General features: G+C 44.9%; 1 protein-coding gene and 1 long non-coding RNA gene across 2 annotated transcripts in view; one reads left to right on the forward strand and one right to left on the reverse strand.

Annotated features, from left to right (window-relative positions):
- Nucleotides 1-844: 844 nt before the first annotated feature.
- On the reverse strand, nucleotides 845-12,246 carry LOC121841483. The gene is made up of 3 exons (XR_006080510.1): nucleotides 12,131-12,246; nucleotides 1,369-1,460; nucleotides 845-974 (listed from the first exon to the last, which is right to left on the reverse strand). It is a non-coding gene; the product is annotated as an uncharacterized LOC121841483 (long non-coding RNA).
- arid1ab (AT rich interactive domain 1Ab (SWI-like)) overlaps nucleotides 5,096-16,121 on the forward strand; it is a 71,407-nt gene continuing 60,381 nt past the window's right edge. Inside the window, exon 1 of the mRNA XM_024401966.2 lies at nucleotides 5,096-5,196. The gene's annotated coding sequence lies outside the window, so the exon portion shown is untranslated. The remainder of the gene's footprint in view (nucleotides 5,197-16,121) is intronic.

Below are 16,121 nucleotides of genomic sequence, written 5' to 3' on the forward strand. Positions count from 1 at the left end.
TATCATAAAGGTACAAATGATTTAGTCATTAAGCTACCATATTATTTGATTTAGTACCCAAATACATGTAAATAAAAAAGGATCGCAAATGTCACCGCAATTCAAGACCCATTGAAAACACTGAACAGGGTCAAATGTGTGTCTCTCACTCTAACACACACACACACACACACACACACACACACACACACACACACACACACAGTCTTGTGCAACTAACCTTGTGAGGATACACAATTTAGTCCTATTTTTCCTAACACCTAACCCGTACCCTTACCCTAACCTTAACCCTAAACCCCCTAGAAATAGCATTTGACCTTGTGGGGACCAGCAAAATGTCCCCAATCTTTCCTAACCCCTAATCCTAATCCTAACCCTAACCCTAACCCGTGCCTGTACCCTTACCCTTACCCTAACTTTAAGCCTAACCCTAACCCTAACCCTAATCCAAAAACCTTAACCCTAAACCTAACCCTAGCTAATAACCCTAACCCTAAAACGAACCCTAGTTCCTAACCCTAACCCTAATTCCAACCCTAGCACTAATTCTAACCTTAACCCTAAACCCTCTATGAATAGCATTTGACCTTGTAGGGACCAACAAAATGACCCCAGTTGGTAAAATGTTTGTTTGTTTACTATTCTTGTGGTCCCCACAAGTATAGTTAAACACACACACACACACACACACACACACACACACACACACACACACACACACACACACACACATACACACACACACACACACACACACACACACACACACACACACACACACACACACACACACACACACACACACACACACACACACACACACACACACACACACACACACACACACACACACACACACACACACACACACACAAACAGTCCTCCCCTTTCACAGCATTTCCCCCGGCCATGCGGAAGCAGGTTTTAAATCAAGGCAGAATTCCCATAGCTGGAACATTCATTTGTCTGCCAGCCTGTTAGGAGGAAGCATAAAGAGAGGGATCGTGTGTCGGTAAATCATGTGACGTGGCTTTATTTATGCCCACAGCAATGAGTTTAACAAGAAGAGCAGTAACAAGAAGACCAGTCCTTCAGGCAATATTCCTAAGTGGCACTTGGGCCCTGCCCCCCCCTCACACACACACACACACACACACACACACACACACACACACACACACACACACACACACACACACACAATACATAAAGTGAATTGTTTGTTTGCATGATGTTGGTATCTTATACCTTTAAAAAATAATAATAATACAAAAAATAATCAAGAAGCTCAGATGTTTTTATGTGGCCATTTTCTGTGAAGCAATGCAGCTTGTGGAATGGATGTATTTCCAAACTTGTGCTACATACTTTTTGTCACTAGATGGGAGTCCTGGGTTGCTGTTCTGTTTCAAAGGGCCTGATTCTGTGTCCCACACTCTTCCCCTTCACAGATGGAATTACTGTGAATAAAAGGGAGTAGTTAGTTAGATCCATTATGGACCAGCATCATTGCTCTGCTTAGCTGCGTAGACCGATGCATGCTCCTGTATTACTGTCGAAGCTTTCCTCAGGTTAAGAATAGACTGGTGGTTATTCATTCAAATGAGCCTGCAATATAGCAACACTAAAAATAGCAGCTGCCCCCTTCCTATACACTCCCAACCCCCTCCTCACAGATGTGTCCTTTCTTTCTTTTGTTCTTTTCTTGTTCAAATCCATTTCCGTCAAAGAGATAATGCTATTATGAAAATGTTCTACAACAAAAAGGGGAACAAAATCCAACATATCTGCTACCTCCCCCGTTTTAATATCCAGAAGTGTGTCAATAAAATATTACCTCACAGTTCATTTTCCACAATAATACTGTATATGGGCTTTATTCAAAGTGTATTCTTGGATTGATTAATCGAGCATAACCGTGATTCTGAAATACATCACATTACCATATCCCTCATTACCATAATCTGCATAGTCAAGGTGAATTTGTCTTTTTACACTAATGGAACCTGCATCAACAATTTTAAAAAGACAACGAAAGAGGATCTGTGCAGGTTCTCAGTCTATGAAGTAAAGCACACATCATCATGATGACACTGCACCACAGTCTAACACCACAGCCACAATGGCATTGGGATAGTGTCAGAGTCTTGTTACATGGACTCAGACTGATGGAGTCATAGTCAGTCACAGTGGAGTTACAGTAAATGTGATCATCGGTGCCTATGAGAACTGGGTGAGAGGGACATGTGTGACCGTAGCAGAGACCAAAAGAGCGGCGCAATTATTCAAACCGCACCTCATAGCCACTTTGATAACTCTACCTACATGTACAGATGACCTCAATTACCCCGACTAACCCGTGCCCCCGCACATTGACTCTGTACCGGTACCTTCTTTATATTGCGTCGCTATTGTTATTTTACTGCTGCTAATTATTTGTTACTTTTATTTCTTATTTTGGTATTCTTCTTAAAACTGCATTGTCGGTTAAGGGCTTGTAAATAAGCATTTCACTGTAAGGTCGACACCTGTTGTATTCAGCGCATGTGACAAATACAATTTTATTTGATTTATATCTAATGTGCTAATGAAAAGCAATGATTTAATGTGCGCAGGAAATGGATTGTAAAGCATGGGGTTGTGCATGGGTTGAGAACGTTTGAACACAATGGGATCCAAGTTTGCTGTCTATATACTCCATACAATAGTACTCATTACTGTAAGTAATCTGCTGATTAAATGTATGCAAATGTAGAAAAACATAGGTTGGGAAGGTGGTTGTCAGTGAGACCACAGAGTGAGAAACAAAGTTTCCTCCATACAAAAGCCCTGTGGTGGGGTCGCGGTGCTGACCCCTCATCCATTCCTCTGAAAAGGCATTATGTCCCAACTCAACGCCAGCCACCATGGTGGATCCGGAGCTAAACCAGTCAGTGTCTAATACGCAGAAAGACTGTAGAGGCTAGGTCAGGAAATGTTGCGTGGTGCAGAGTCACAGCCCTCTGCCCTCCTCCTCCCAGGGGTTAAGGGTCAGCTGTCAGCAGGCGTGTGTGTGTTCACCTGGATAGTCTAGCACTGCAGTATCGTCAACCCCGGACTCCCTCCCTCACTCAAACCATGCTCTTTGTACGTAGGACTGCTTTGCCTACGTTGCTGTTACCAGAAGAAAATCCTTAGAATCACACAGAAATGTCTGAGTCCTGTTTAAAAATATATATATATTAACATGTTGTAATATTGCAAACGTCAATAAAGAAATTGTTTTTGTTGATTCTGTTAATCAGTTCGATTATGCTGTAATATTTCCTAAAGATGAAGTCTTTAAGGTTTTTGTTATTTGTCTATAACCCAGGAAACTCAATCTCCTTCCAAATCATCTTGGCCCAGGCTAGATTTATGAATAGGAAGTATATAGGAGGGAATAAGGAAATGTACAGCATATCACAGCCTATAGATAAAGGGATTGTTCCACTTTGACCTGGTTTACTGTATGGGAATACAAACACGGCCTGTGTCCTTTGTTTTTGCAGTGTGACACTGTGTGTCCCATTTCAATTAGGCCATAACAGACTGCTAAACTGCTTTCATCATTTTATATGCTCTCAGTACAGGCTATAAGAAGCAAATATGTACAACCATACAGTATGGACAACATACAACACCAAAAAACATTGTTTAATACTTATAGCTGAAGAAAAATAACAAAATTGCTATTGATTATTTATTTATTTTATCACCAGAGAGGTCAGGGGCACCATCCACGATGTGGAGTTTTTACCCTGAGACATCAATCTACAGCTGAATTCCAGGATGATGTGAAATTAATTCAGTTTTACCGGCCCACGGAACAGATGGCTATTTCATTCAGGACTCAGGCTAGTTTTGTTGCCTGGCAATCTCTCCCCAAACCAAATCAGAGACCATAAAGTGTCACTTACGGCCAGTGGAATCTGGTTTTCCACACTAGTCCGGCTGTGAAAATGTCAGGCATCCCTCACAAACCAAGGAGCCTCGGCTCTATTCGCCTCCCAGACACAAACCTCTACGCAAAACAGAAGCTGACTCAAAATGAATTGAGGGGTTATATATGATATTAAGCCAAGGGAGTGGGAGGGAAGTCCCCTTTAAAGATATTGGAAATTAAGAATATGAAAGAGGGGAGAGAATTTGCCTTACAATCACTGTTTTGAATGAATAGCTCTGCGTACTGGGCCTACATACAAAATAACAGATAGTCATATATGTGTAAAATAGATATGTCCCTCATTTCAATAAATAATATGGGAAATATTATAAACAGTATTTCCTCAATGTGCAGTAAAAAACACTAAATGGCTGGTAGAATAACATATTTTATTCCCAGACAATCTTTGTGCATTTATGTATATTTTTCAATTAATGTACCAATTCAATATTTTTGTTGATAAACTATCTTTCCCAAAATTGCCTTCTATATTTTCTACCCGAGCCTTTCCACTTTTCGTTACCCTTATCTTCTATTTCTTTTCTCCCTTTCACTCTCTCCACTTCTCTTCTCTTCTAAGGCGGGAGTTACAGGAACAGCAGCAGGCAGGCAGGCCCCATCACCGGCGGAGCAACACAGGAATGCATTGTATGTGTTAGAAAGGCAGGACAGTCAGGCGAAATAGTCCATAAGTTAACTAAAATCGTAATTTAGTAGATTTGAACCACGATACACACACCCCTGTAAAATAGTGAGTGAAATCCTATTTTCCAGCACCATTTTACAAGGTGAAATGGCCGGGTATTTTGTTGTTTTCCGGCAAAAAAACACAGTCACACTCACACACGCACACACATACACACACACGCACAAGTGAGCCGCGGAGGAATCCTTAAGGTTGGCAGTGCGTGCTCCGCCGCTGAAAGCGCACACAGTAAATTGAAGCTAGAATCGCTTCGAAAACCCGGAGTGGGGTTTGATTTTAATCTAACCCAAAAACCCTTTAAAAAGTATGCAAACAAAACTCCAGCGTCACACGTCTTCGGTTTAAATAGTGTCTCAATGTGAGAATTTAAATATATATTTTTCTATTCCCACATTTTAACTGTTAATAAATGCCATATTTGTGTTCATTGAGGGCAGGGCTGGTGTTCTGTACTCCAGACTAGAGCTGATATTTTACCTCATGGAAACAACGCCGGGGAAGCCTGCCTGCAACACACAGTCGTGAGGTAAAGATACATGTATCAATCTTTATATTTTGCTATAGTAAAGTCAACTGTATTATTTTGTCCATATGCATTCTTATCAAATATTCCAGTCACATGGTAGGCAACATTAATACTGGGATAGAATAGAATACCATATTTTCTTCCAGAGGGAACTTATGTATTACACCAGAAGGGAAAAAAATAAATACAAATGGATTAGTTAATTTGGGTGATCTCCGCCAGACCTCAATTTTCTAATATAGGCTATACATGCTTGATGGCCAGAACTCCCTGACCATAGATTCTCGATATAGCCAACGATCTATCAGAAAAACAAGACTATATACTCTCTATGATCCATCTGAACCAGCCTGACCCTAAGTCTATCCACGCCAACTTTCTCCACTGTCTGCCCTCTGGCCCGGGAATGCGTCCACTGGCCGGGATTCTTCCCTCAAACAACACTCAAGTATTTGGAATGGGTGACAAAACCAACACACCTCCCTATTGGTCTATTGGTTATCCCCTGCTCCTCTGTTCTTCTCTGTCTGATGCCTCTGTCTGTCCCCATCTGTTTGTCCTCCTCTGTGCACCGAGCATCAGAGGGGCTGTTGGACAGAGATACAGGCAGCCAGGCTGCAGCACATGTGAGAAAAGAAAAGACAGACCGATTTCAAGGAATGAGGTGGCCTCAGCCAGGACTTTAATCAAACATTGGGGTGCCACTGTGTTCGATGTCAATGTGACACCATTTCAAAGAGATGACATATTAGGGAACACAATAGGGAAAAATCACCTCCTGTTGGAGTGTTGGGAGTCTCTAAACAAAATTGCCTTTGCTCATGTCTCTGAAAGAGGCTGACAGCAGGGAGGTACATTTAGTTGACATGCAACCAAAATATTTTTGGGGAGGACTTCAAAGAAAACGATTCTCTATCATCACAGACAGGGTCTCTCTTGCTCTCTCTCTCTCTCTCGCTCTCTTTCTCTCACTATCTCTCTTTCTCATCCAGAAAGCTGATCTTAGTCTTTTTACCTCAGAAAATTGTGAAAAAGCAGAGCAGGAGGAGGATTTCATGCAAAATAAACATAGTGGTTAAATTTCAGTCAGTGCCGGTGTAAACGTCAGTAATGGTCACATTTGGAGAGTGGGAAGAACAGCCTTGGAATTATAATGTAGACGAATTGTATCTCTGAATGTTTTCCTGTATCTCTCGATGACATTCATTGGATGATCTGGAGGAAAGGTCAGCTCAGCAATCGGCACTGGGCCGTGCTGTTATGTTTATTTAGACTGTATTGATATCACTCTGCGACTGGATGGCCCCTCCCGTCGGAAACCCCATGCTACTGTCTAGAGAAAACCCTAACCCATTCCCCATATTGCATTTACCCATGAACCTTAGGGGCTAGGGGTTAGGGTGCAGGGCTAGTTTTGGGACACAGGCCCCTCAGTCAGTCCCCTGTTTGATTGTCACGTTTGTCTGGTTGACACAGAGAGCGTGCTGCCGTGGCGACAGGGATGGGGCTGGGGTTTACCCCTCCCTGTAGCGCCCAGCTGTCGATGGTTACATAATAGCAGGGCCTTGTCGGTCTGCCGGATGGCTTTGTCCCCCTGTCACTGAGGGTGATTGTGGCTGAGATTAAGCTGCGGGCGAGGAGCTGCTGCTGAGAGTTCCCTACCTGATCTCCAGCAGAGAAAACAAGCCAAACAGAGACTGCGTACCAAATGGCACCCTATTCCCTATACAGTGCACTACCTTTGGCCCCATGGGTCCTGGTCAAAAGTAGTGCACTACATATAGGGTATAGCGTGCCATTTGAGACGTATCCAGAGTCACACATTTGGGGACGGACGCCGCGCTTACAGCTTAAAACACACAGACCCAGCTAGAGGCTGGAGTCGTTCCCCCTTTCCTTTCACACTGTGCTTTGTGTGGCTAAACAGTATTTCTTGTCTTGATTATGTGGTTGATGTTAAATGTATTGCCAGAGTAAAGACCACCAGTAGAGATTACACGGGCTGCCCATGAATGACATTTTCTCATAGCCTTGAATATTAAGGTTTCAAATGACATAAATGGCCAAATGGGGATACCATCTGGGGGTATGATGGCACGGCTAGGCTACTACTACGAAATGAAGTTGATATTCATTTCGTCAGCACGCGTTATATACATACACATTTTCACCTGAGACAAGTATCAAAGCTCCAGCTCTTGTAAAATATATAGTAGTTGTATTATTAATAGGTCTGCTAGCCACAAGAGATTTGAACAGATTTAAATGCACCATCAGAAGTACAGTTCAAATCAGTACCTATTTTGATCCAGCTATTACTTTTGCATGTCTGCATTGTATTATTGCTATGACAAGGACATGCATGTGATTCAAGTAAGCGTGGTTTAATAGGGTTATTGAGCTTGAAACCATGAAAATCAGGGGCAGCATGTGTGTCTGGGGGGGGGCTCAATTTATAGCGTTGAGGCCTGATTTCCCTGGTGCCGGTTTTGTTAATTTAATGCATTATGCCATTGTTTACCCAGCTTTAGAGCTAAGAGATAGTAGTTTAGTTTCAATAGGCAAACAACTCCTCTTAGACAAGTAGTCCCTTCCCTACCACAGAGGAGGATCACCATGGGTGCAGGGCCAGCAATTCCTCTGATTGGACAGAATCCTTTTTGAAAGCTCTACCAGTAGTCTGGGTTTGTGGTTGACAGAGTGACTCTGTGGCAGGCGCCCGTTCTCTTTCTCCCTGCTCCCTTCTGTCTCTCGCTCTCTCTGTCTCTGCCTCCCGCTCCTACCTCGGCCCGATCCAGGCCAGCTTTCCCCTCTCTCTCCCGGTTATAACAGGGAGCCAAGCCTTACATTAAATCTGGGTTTCTGCATAACTGGCCTTGTGCATTTTTTTTCAAGTCTGCTGGGCCTCCTCTCCCTCTCTCTCTCCCCCCCTCTCTCTCCCCCCCTCTCTCCCCCTCTCTCCCTCTCTCTCTCTCCCCCTCTCTCTCTCTCTCTCTCCCCCTCTCTCTCTCTCTCTCTCTCCCTTCTCTTGCAGTGGAAGAAGTGCCTTATACAGGCAAACCAAACCAAGCCTCCCCTTTGCCTCCTGCTCAATGTTTCTGTTGCTCTGTGTTCATACAGTTCTCTCTCGCACAACAATAGACATAAAATGTTTAAAAACGAATAGTGTTATAATACTGTGATTGTGAATGCACCATTGTTTTTGACCCCCCCCCCCCCTCTAGACACCCTTAATATGTTGTTTTTGCATTAGTCCTCGTGACTGACAGATAGAGGTCTACTGGGGGTGGAGCCTCTTCTTTTCATCTATTATCCACCTCCCTTCTTTTCATTTTCTTTCTAAATTGCATTCTCTAAAAAGGAATATAGTTATAACAGGCTATGATAACAGCTGTACTTCTCCCATCCTCCTCCTCCTTACTGGTTTGCTGAAAGAAACACACGAAGGAAGGCAGACTAATGTCTCTCTCCTTGGTGTGTGAAATTAAACATAGCTATTGTCCCTGACTGTCTGGGTTCTTATAAGTCACTTTATTGTAACAGCCCTGGTTGAGGATTGTGTAATGAGGCGCCTGCTGCTATCATAGACACCAGATATCAAAATCTCTCTTTGAGAAGCACTCAGCCAAATCCTTTAGTGGAGACACAGGTTCATGGACAAGGCACTGTCACAGCAGAGAAGTAGCATGACTGATATTAGTGGTTTCACATTCATACACCTATTTATCATATATAACACTTAGAAGACACTCACTTCCAACGTGACTCGGCGTATTTCACTCTTACCAGTGTTGCACTCTTACTGTAATTAAAATGATATTATTAATTAATGTGTGGGTCCTTTGCTCACCCCTCCAGTTCTGTGCACGGCCGCGGACTCAAAGCAACAATAGAGTAACAACAGTCTCATCAATCACTTTTTTTCATGAATACTTCCAGCCTCAGACCGAGGATTCATCTCTCTCTCTGTTTCTCAGAGGTTATCCTCCTGTTGGAGCCACGGCTAGGCAGCAGAACACTATAGTGACACATGCCAAACAAAACCCTTGGTTAGCACTCTGAGTATGTGGGCATCGTGCCTTTGCCAGCCTCCATGCTGTAGGGGTCTGTGCCAACCTTTTATAAATGCCCTATTTGGCAGCAGCCATGTTCAGCTCTGCCCTGCCGAGGCAGCAGTGTCTCTCTCAAGGTTCCAGTTCAAATACCCTCTCCTCTAAATGTGAACATGTTCCAAATTCTAGAAGCTAGTTTGCATTTCAAATGTTATGGTGATATTTAAAGGAAACCATGAATAATGTTCTGCCACCTCATCTGGCAATAGTCAGCAACAGACACAAGGTCACATGTAAACTAAGTTTGCTTTGTCATACATTATAGTAATCAAACACTATATACATTTTTTGTTGGTTATCCTCATTGGATTCACTCAATGGATAGAGAGAGATGGCAGCTTTTGCTTTGTAGTGTCTACTCTCTAATTTCTAGGTTTTCAGATAGCTAATTGGCTGGATACGCCTCCTATCAGTCAGCTATAGGCCTACAAAGGAGCACTCTCAACTCAGTGTCTGTCTTTCTCTTTTTTCAGCATTTCAATGCAAATATCTCAAATCCTACACCCCTCTTTACACACACACATAGACACACACACACACACACACACACATAGACACACACACACACACATAGACACACACACACACACACACACACACACACACACACACACACACACACACACACACACACACACACACATAGACACACACACACACACACATAGACACACACACACACATAGACACACACACACACACAGAGACACACACACACACATAGACACACACACACACATAGACACACACACACACACACACACACACACACACATAGACACACACACACACATAGACACACACACACATAGACACACACACACACATAGACACACACACACACACACACACACACACACACACATAGACACACACACACACATAGACACACACACACACATAGGCACACACACACACAGAGACACACACACACACACACACACACACACACACACACACACACACACAGAGACACACACAGAGACACAAACACACACACACCCACACACAGAGACACACACACAGAGACACAGACAGACACATAGACACACACAGCCTTCACATTGTCCAGGTCTTGGGGCCAATCATCAGGTCTAGATAATAGTTGTCCTTCCAAAGCCTCTGTGCTCCTTTATCTGCTGTCCCCCCCACAGGGACGTCACAAAGCCAGGACTAAGTTTTGTTTTCACAGTTGACTGGTGGGTGGTGTCGGACGGTGTGTGTGTTTGTGTGTGTGGTGGTACGGGAACATGGAACCCCTGTATGGGTGCGAGGGTTCATTCCTGAAGTGTGCCGTCGACCCCACGCGTCGGCATGTCCTGTCACACTGTCACAGCTGCACCTCTCCCATGGTGGAGGGGCCACGGCTATGGTCCCCAGGCCCACAGAGGAGGGAGTGGGCGGGTGTGTGTCTCAAAGGAAAATGAGGAACAGAGCCTGTGGAGGACCCGATTAGATCCAGAGAGGATCTTGTGGTTGATGTTGTTACAGGCCTGACCAGCCTGCCTCTGGTCTGACACCTCCACACCTGGTTTGTAACTCCCTCTCCAGTGTTGAAAGCATTGCATGCATTCTGTATGTTGACAATGTAACCGCCAAGGTTTATTCCCAATCTCTCCTCCTCGGTCTCTGTATCAGTATGTATGGGGTGGCAGGTTAGCCTAGTGGTTAGAGCGTTGGACTAGTAACCGGAAGGTTGCAAGTTCCAATCTCCGAGCTGACAAGGTACAAATCTGTCGTTCTACCCCTGAACAGGCAGTTAACCCACTGTTCCTAGGCTATCATTGAAAATAAGAATTTGTTTTTAACTGACTTGCCTAGTTAAATAAATGGAAATGTATGCATGCATGTATTTCCTTATACATCTCTCTCTCTCATCTGTCTCTGTTTCAACATGTACCCCTGCACATATCTCTGATCAAACTGTAGCCACTGCTGCTAATATATTCACAGCGTTTGGAATTTCCCTTCATCTGTGGCCTCTGAGTTGTTGTGGTGCTCCGGCTCACACTCCAAACAACACAAACACTGTAAAGCACGTTAGAGACTCCGTTAGAGACTCCGTGGGAGACCCCATTAGAGACTCCGTTAGAGACTCTGTGGGAGACTCCGTGAGAGACTCCATTAGAGACTCCGTAAGAGACTCTGTAAACAATAGGCTATAACATAGAGTTGAAGAGGGAATGATCCTATTAAGTGTCTGCAATACTACTGCTACTACTCATTTTCATTGAGTTTCTCCTCACTGTCACACAGTAGCTGTCACTCAGGCAGTTGAGGGAAAAGTAATAGTAATGCAATGCAGTAGAAATTTATGACTAGTAGAGCAGACGGAGCTGTTCGGATGATGACTTGTACACTAAAGTACTCAAATCTTAAGATGAATTTCGACAACTATCAAAGCCTAAACTAAATAGATTCTTTGTATTTTCTCTGGTGGGCAACGAGCGGTCCGATTCATCTTCTCAGTCTGTCATGGTTCAGATTGATTTGCACAGCTTCAAGGGCTGTTCTAAAACTGGCAGCTCAATTATTCAATCTGCACTGTGTCAATATGTCCAGCTTGGCATCACATCACTCATACTGCCCAGCTCGGCCTGACCAGTCCAACTGGCCGCCCGTCCCCTCACTGGACAGGTCTTTCTTCGACACAACAAACTCCAACTCCTTAGTCCCCTACCATTGATTACTGTCCTGGCTCCTCAATCAGTTTTCATCTCTGTGTACCATATAGAAACCAAGCAGTCTAATGACTTCCATGTCTGTTTTACATGAGCCAAACAAAATGGTCCATTTTATGTTGCTGTGTTTTCATTCTTTACCTGACACTCCTCTGTGCTGCCCATCAGTCCTTCTCTCATCTTTATTTTGGTACTGCGAAGTCCCCTTCTCATGACAGCGTGCTCAGTGTGATTGTCAGGGACCGACTGAGTGCTCTGTCACCAGCGGAACAAGTTGCACAATACGTTTGTGTGTGTGTGTGTGTGTGTGCGTGTGTGCAACCAGAGGAACGAGTACGGTGCGCTCTATGACCCACTAAGGAGCAGTTCTCAGTGTGAGGACAATGATGAGTCCCTACAACTACAGAGATGATTCTCTCCATTCTCTCTGCTCTCTCTCTTTTAATCCCAGATGAAAGTCAGTCTGGAGCACTTCTCTGTCCTTGTGAGGAGGACACCATGTTTTGTGAGTGCTCTTAACCCTGCTCTGTGCTTTGTTTAGACTGGGGGTACCCTTCATTCTCTCTCTCTCAATTTAAATTTAAGGTGCTATATTGGCATGGGAAACATATGTTTACATTGCCAAAGCAAGTGAAATAAACAAAAGTGAAATAAACAATACAAAATGAACAGTAAACATTACATTCACAAAAGAAAAAGATATTTCAAATGTCATATTATGTCTACATACAGTGTTGTAATGATGTGAAAATAGTTAAAGTACAAACAAATATAGGTTGTATTTACAATGGTGTTTGTTCTTCACTGGTTTTGATTTCTTGTGGCAACAGGTCACAAATCTTGCTGCTGTGATTGCACACTGTGAAAGTTCACCCAATAGATATGGGAGTTTCTCAAAATTGGATTTGTTTTCGAATTCTTTGTGGGTCTGTGTAATCTGAGGGAAATATGTGTATCACGTTTTAGGCAAGATCCAGATGCAGACAGTGTCGAAGTATCAAAAGTTTATTACTAGAACAGGGGGCGGGCAGAACGACAGGTCAAGGGCAGGCAGAGGTCAGTAATCCAGATCAGAATCAAAAGATACAGAACGGCAGGCAGTCTCAGAGTCAGGGCAGGCAGAGGTCAATAATCCAGGGCGGTGTGACAAGGTACAGAAAACAGGAGACAAAGGGCTGTGAGACATGGAAAAGACACATGAAAAGTGGGATGTATACAGTGGGTATGGGGCAACAGAGGACGAACAACAGAGGGACTAATGACCTTGGAGATGGGGAATGGGCCGATAAACCGGGGGGAGATTTTGCGGGACTCCAACCGGAGGGGCAGATCCCGGGTGGACAGCAATACCTTCTCCCCGAGACGATACCGGGGAGTCGGGGTCCGGTGACGGTCCGCTTGTTGTCGATACCTGGAGGTGGTCTTGAGAAGGGCTGACCGGGCTCTCTTCTAGGTACGATGACAGAGGAGGACAAATGTCTGGGCTGAAGGTATGCCAACCTCTTCCTCTTTCTCAGGGAAGAGTGGAGGTTGATAGCCCAGGGAACACTCAAAGGGCGAGAGACCCGTGGCAGAACAAGGAAGGGTGTTGCGGGCGTATTCGACCCACACTAGTTGCTGGCTCCAGGTGGTGGGGTTGGCGGAGACCAGGCAGCGAAGTGTCATTTCCAAGTCTTGGTTGGCTCGCTCAGACTGGTCGTTGGACTGGGGGTGGAACCTAGAGAACAGGCTGGCCGATGACCCAATGAGTGTGCAGAACGCCTTCCAGAACCGGAAAGAGAACTGAGGACCCCAGTCGGAGACCATGTCTACTGGGAGTACATGGATCCGGAAGACGTGCTGCACCATGAGCTGGGTGGTCTCTTTTTTTGCAGATGGTAGCTAGGAGAGAGGAATGAAGTGAGCAGCTTTGAAAAACCGATCCACTACTGTCAGGATGGCAGTGTTGCCATCAGATGGGGGGAGACCCGTGACAAAGTCCAGGGCTACGTGAGACCAGGGACTTTGAGGGACAGGCAGAGGTGGAAGGAGACCAGCCTGGAGCTAGCCAAGGAGTCTTGTTCTGAGCACAGACCATGCATGCAGTGATGGTAGGCCACCAAAAGCATTGTCGCACAAAGGCCAGGGTCTGACAGGAGCCCGGGTGGCAGGCAAGCCTGGAGGAGTGGGCCCACTCCAGGACCGGGTAGCGGACCATGTCAGGAACAAACATCCGGTTATCTGGGATGTAACTTGACGTCCAGGGCAGAACGCTGGGACAGGACAGCCCCCAATCCGACATCCGAAGCATCGGCCTCCACCACGAACTGGCGGAACAGGTCAGGATGAACCAAGATGGGAGCTGTGGTGAAACGTTGTTTGAGATCCTGGAACGCTGGGGACCACGTGAACGGAACCTTGGGAGAGTTGAGTGCAGACAGGGGGGAAGCCAGGGTGCTGTAACCTCGGATAAAGTGCAGATAAAAGTTTAATCCCAGGAAACGTTGCAGCTCCACTCTGGGCGTAGGCTGGGGCCAATCCACCACTACTCTCACCTTCCTGGGATCCGTCTGTACACTACCTGCAGCGATGATGTAACCCAGGAAGGGGATGGTGGAGAGATGGAATTCACACTTCTCCGCTTTGGCAAAAAGCTGGTTCTCCGGGAGGCGTTGGAGAGCCTGTCGGACGTGTAGCACGTGTTCTTTGGCGGAGCGGGAGAAGACAAAGATGTCGTCAAGGTAGACGAAGATGAACCAGTTCAACATGTTGCGGAGAACATCATTAACCAGAGCCTGGAACACAGCAGGGGCATTGGTAAGGCCAAATGGCATGACCAGATACTTGTAGTGACCGCAAAGTGGCCCGGGCCTTACTGAACACCTCCCGGAGGTCCTGGTACTCCGCGGGAATGACGGAGTACCGGCAATGGCGGCAACTTCCGAGCCCCCAGGAAGACGTCCCGGAGCAGGCTGCGCTGACTTCAGGCACTGAGAGTGGCAGAACGGCATCCAACCCATGATGGCACCAGCAGACCAGTCACTAAGGGGATTGTGTTGCAATAAGGGGATTGGCTCTTCTGCAGGTTTATTTCTCTGTAGGTGATGGCTTTTTTATGGAAGATTTGGGAATCGTTTTCTTTTAGGTGGTTGTAGAATTTAATGGATCTTTTCTTGATTTGGATAATTAGTGGGTATCGGCCTAATTCTGCTCTGCATGCATTATTTTGTGTTTTACGTTGTACACTGAGGATATTTTAGCAGAATTCTGCATGCACAATCTCAATTTGGTGTTTGTCCCATTTTGTGAATTATTGGTTGGTGAGCGGACCCCAGACCTCTCTCTCTCTCTCTCACACACACAGTGAGAGAAATTGAATGTTTAGAGAGGTGTGTGTGCATGCTTGTCGGTGTTCCAACCTGTGTGTGACTGAAGTTTTCATACAGAATATTCAGGGGTTTTCAAGAATGAAAATACATCAGAAATGCCCCAAAGCAAATGATAACTTCAGAGAAAAAGTCCTCAGATTAAAGTACACTGGTCTAAACTGAATATATCCTATTAGCTTTGTTGTGAAAGCCTGTCAGGATGCACGGAGGTGTGTGTGTGTGTGTGTCCTAGCCTATTTTCACATTAGGAGCTGAGAGGATTCCATCTTTGACTGAATACAGAATACAAGCAGCCTCACACTGTTTTCTATGACAGGGATTTGATGTTTGCTTAGTATCTGGTGATAAAAGCTGCTGGTGTGTTGGAGGGTAAAAATACACATGGTTTGATTCCGTTGTATCAAATCAAACTCTTTTTGGTGTGAGTTATTTGGTGCTGAGATTGAGAATACTAACCAAGAGATGATATCATTGATAATAACCTGTTTCTAATATCATCATGATGCATTGTATTCCTTTGTTTAAACAGATTAAGTATTTGAATTGGGTATACACGTATGCAGGTCCGAGCTCTTATGTACATTATCCTACAGGGAGTAAGCCGGGCAGCCATTGGACAGTTCTCAAAGTGGTACTTCCCTCCTTCCCATGCACACTCCAGACTATGTGTTCTATTGCTGCCTGGCAACCAACTGGACACAGCCCAACTGCACTTTGTGTGCGTCTTATTTTATGTCTATGTGTGTGTTTGTGCACGTGTGAGC

Source organism: Oncorhynchus tshawytscha, linkage group LG31 (genome assembly GCF_018296145.1).
Source record: "Oncorhynchus tshawytscha isolate Ot180627B linkage group LG31, Otsh_v2.0, whole genome shotgun sequence".
NCBI classification, from domain to species: domain Eukaryota; kingdom Metazoa; phylum Chordata; class Actinopteri; order Salmoniformes; family Salmonidae; genus Oncorhynchus; species Oncorhynchus tshawytscha.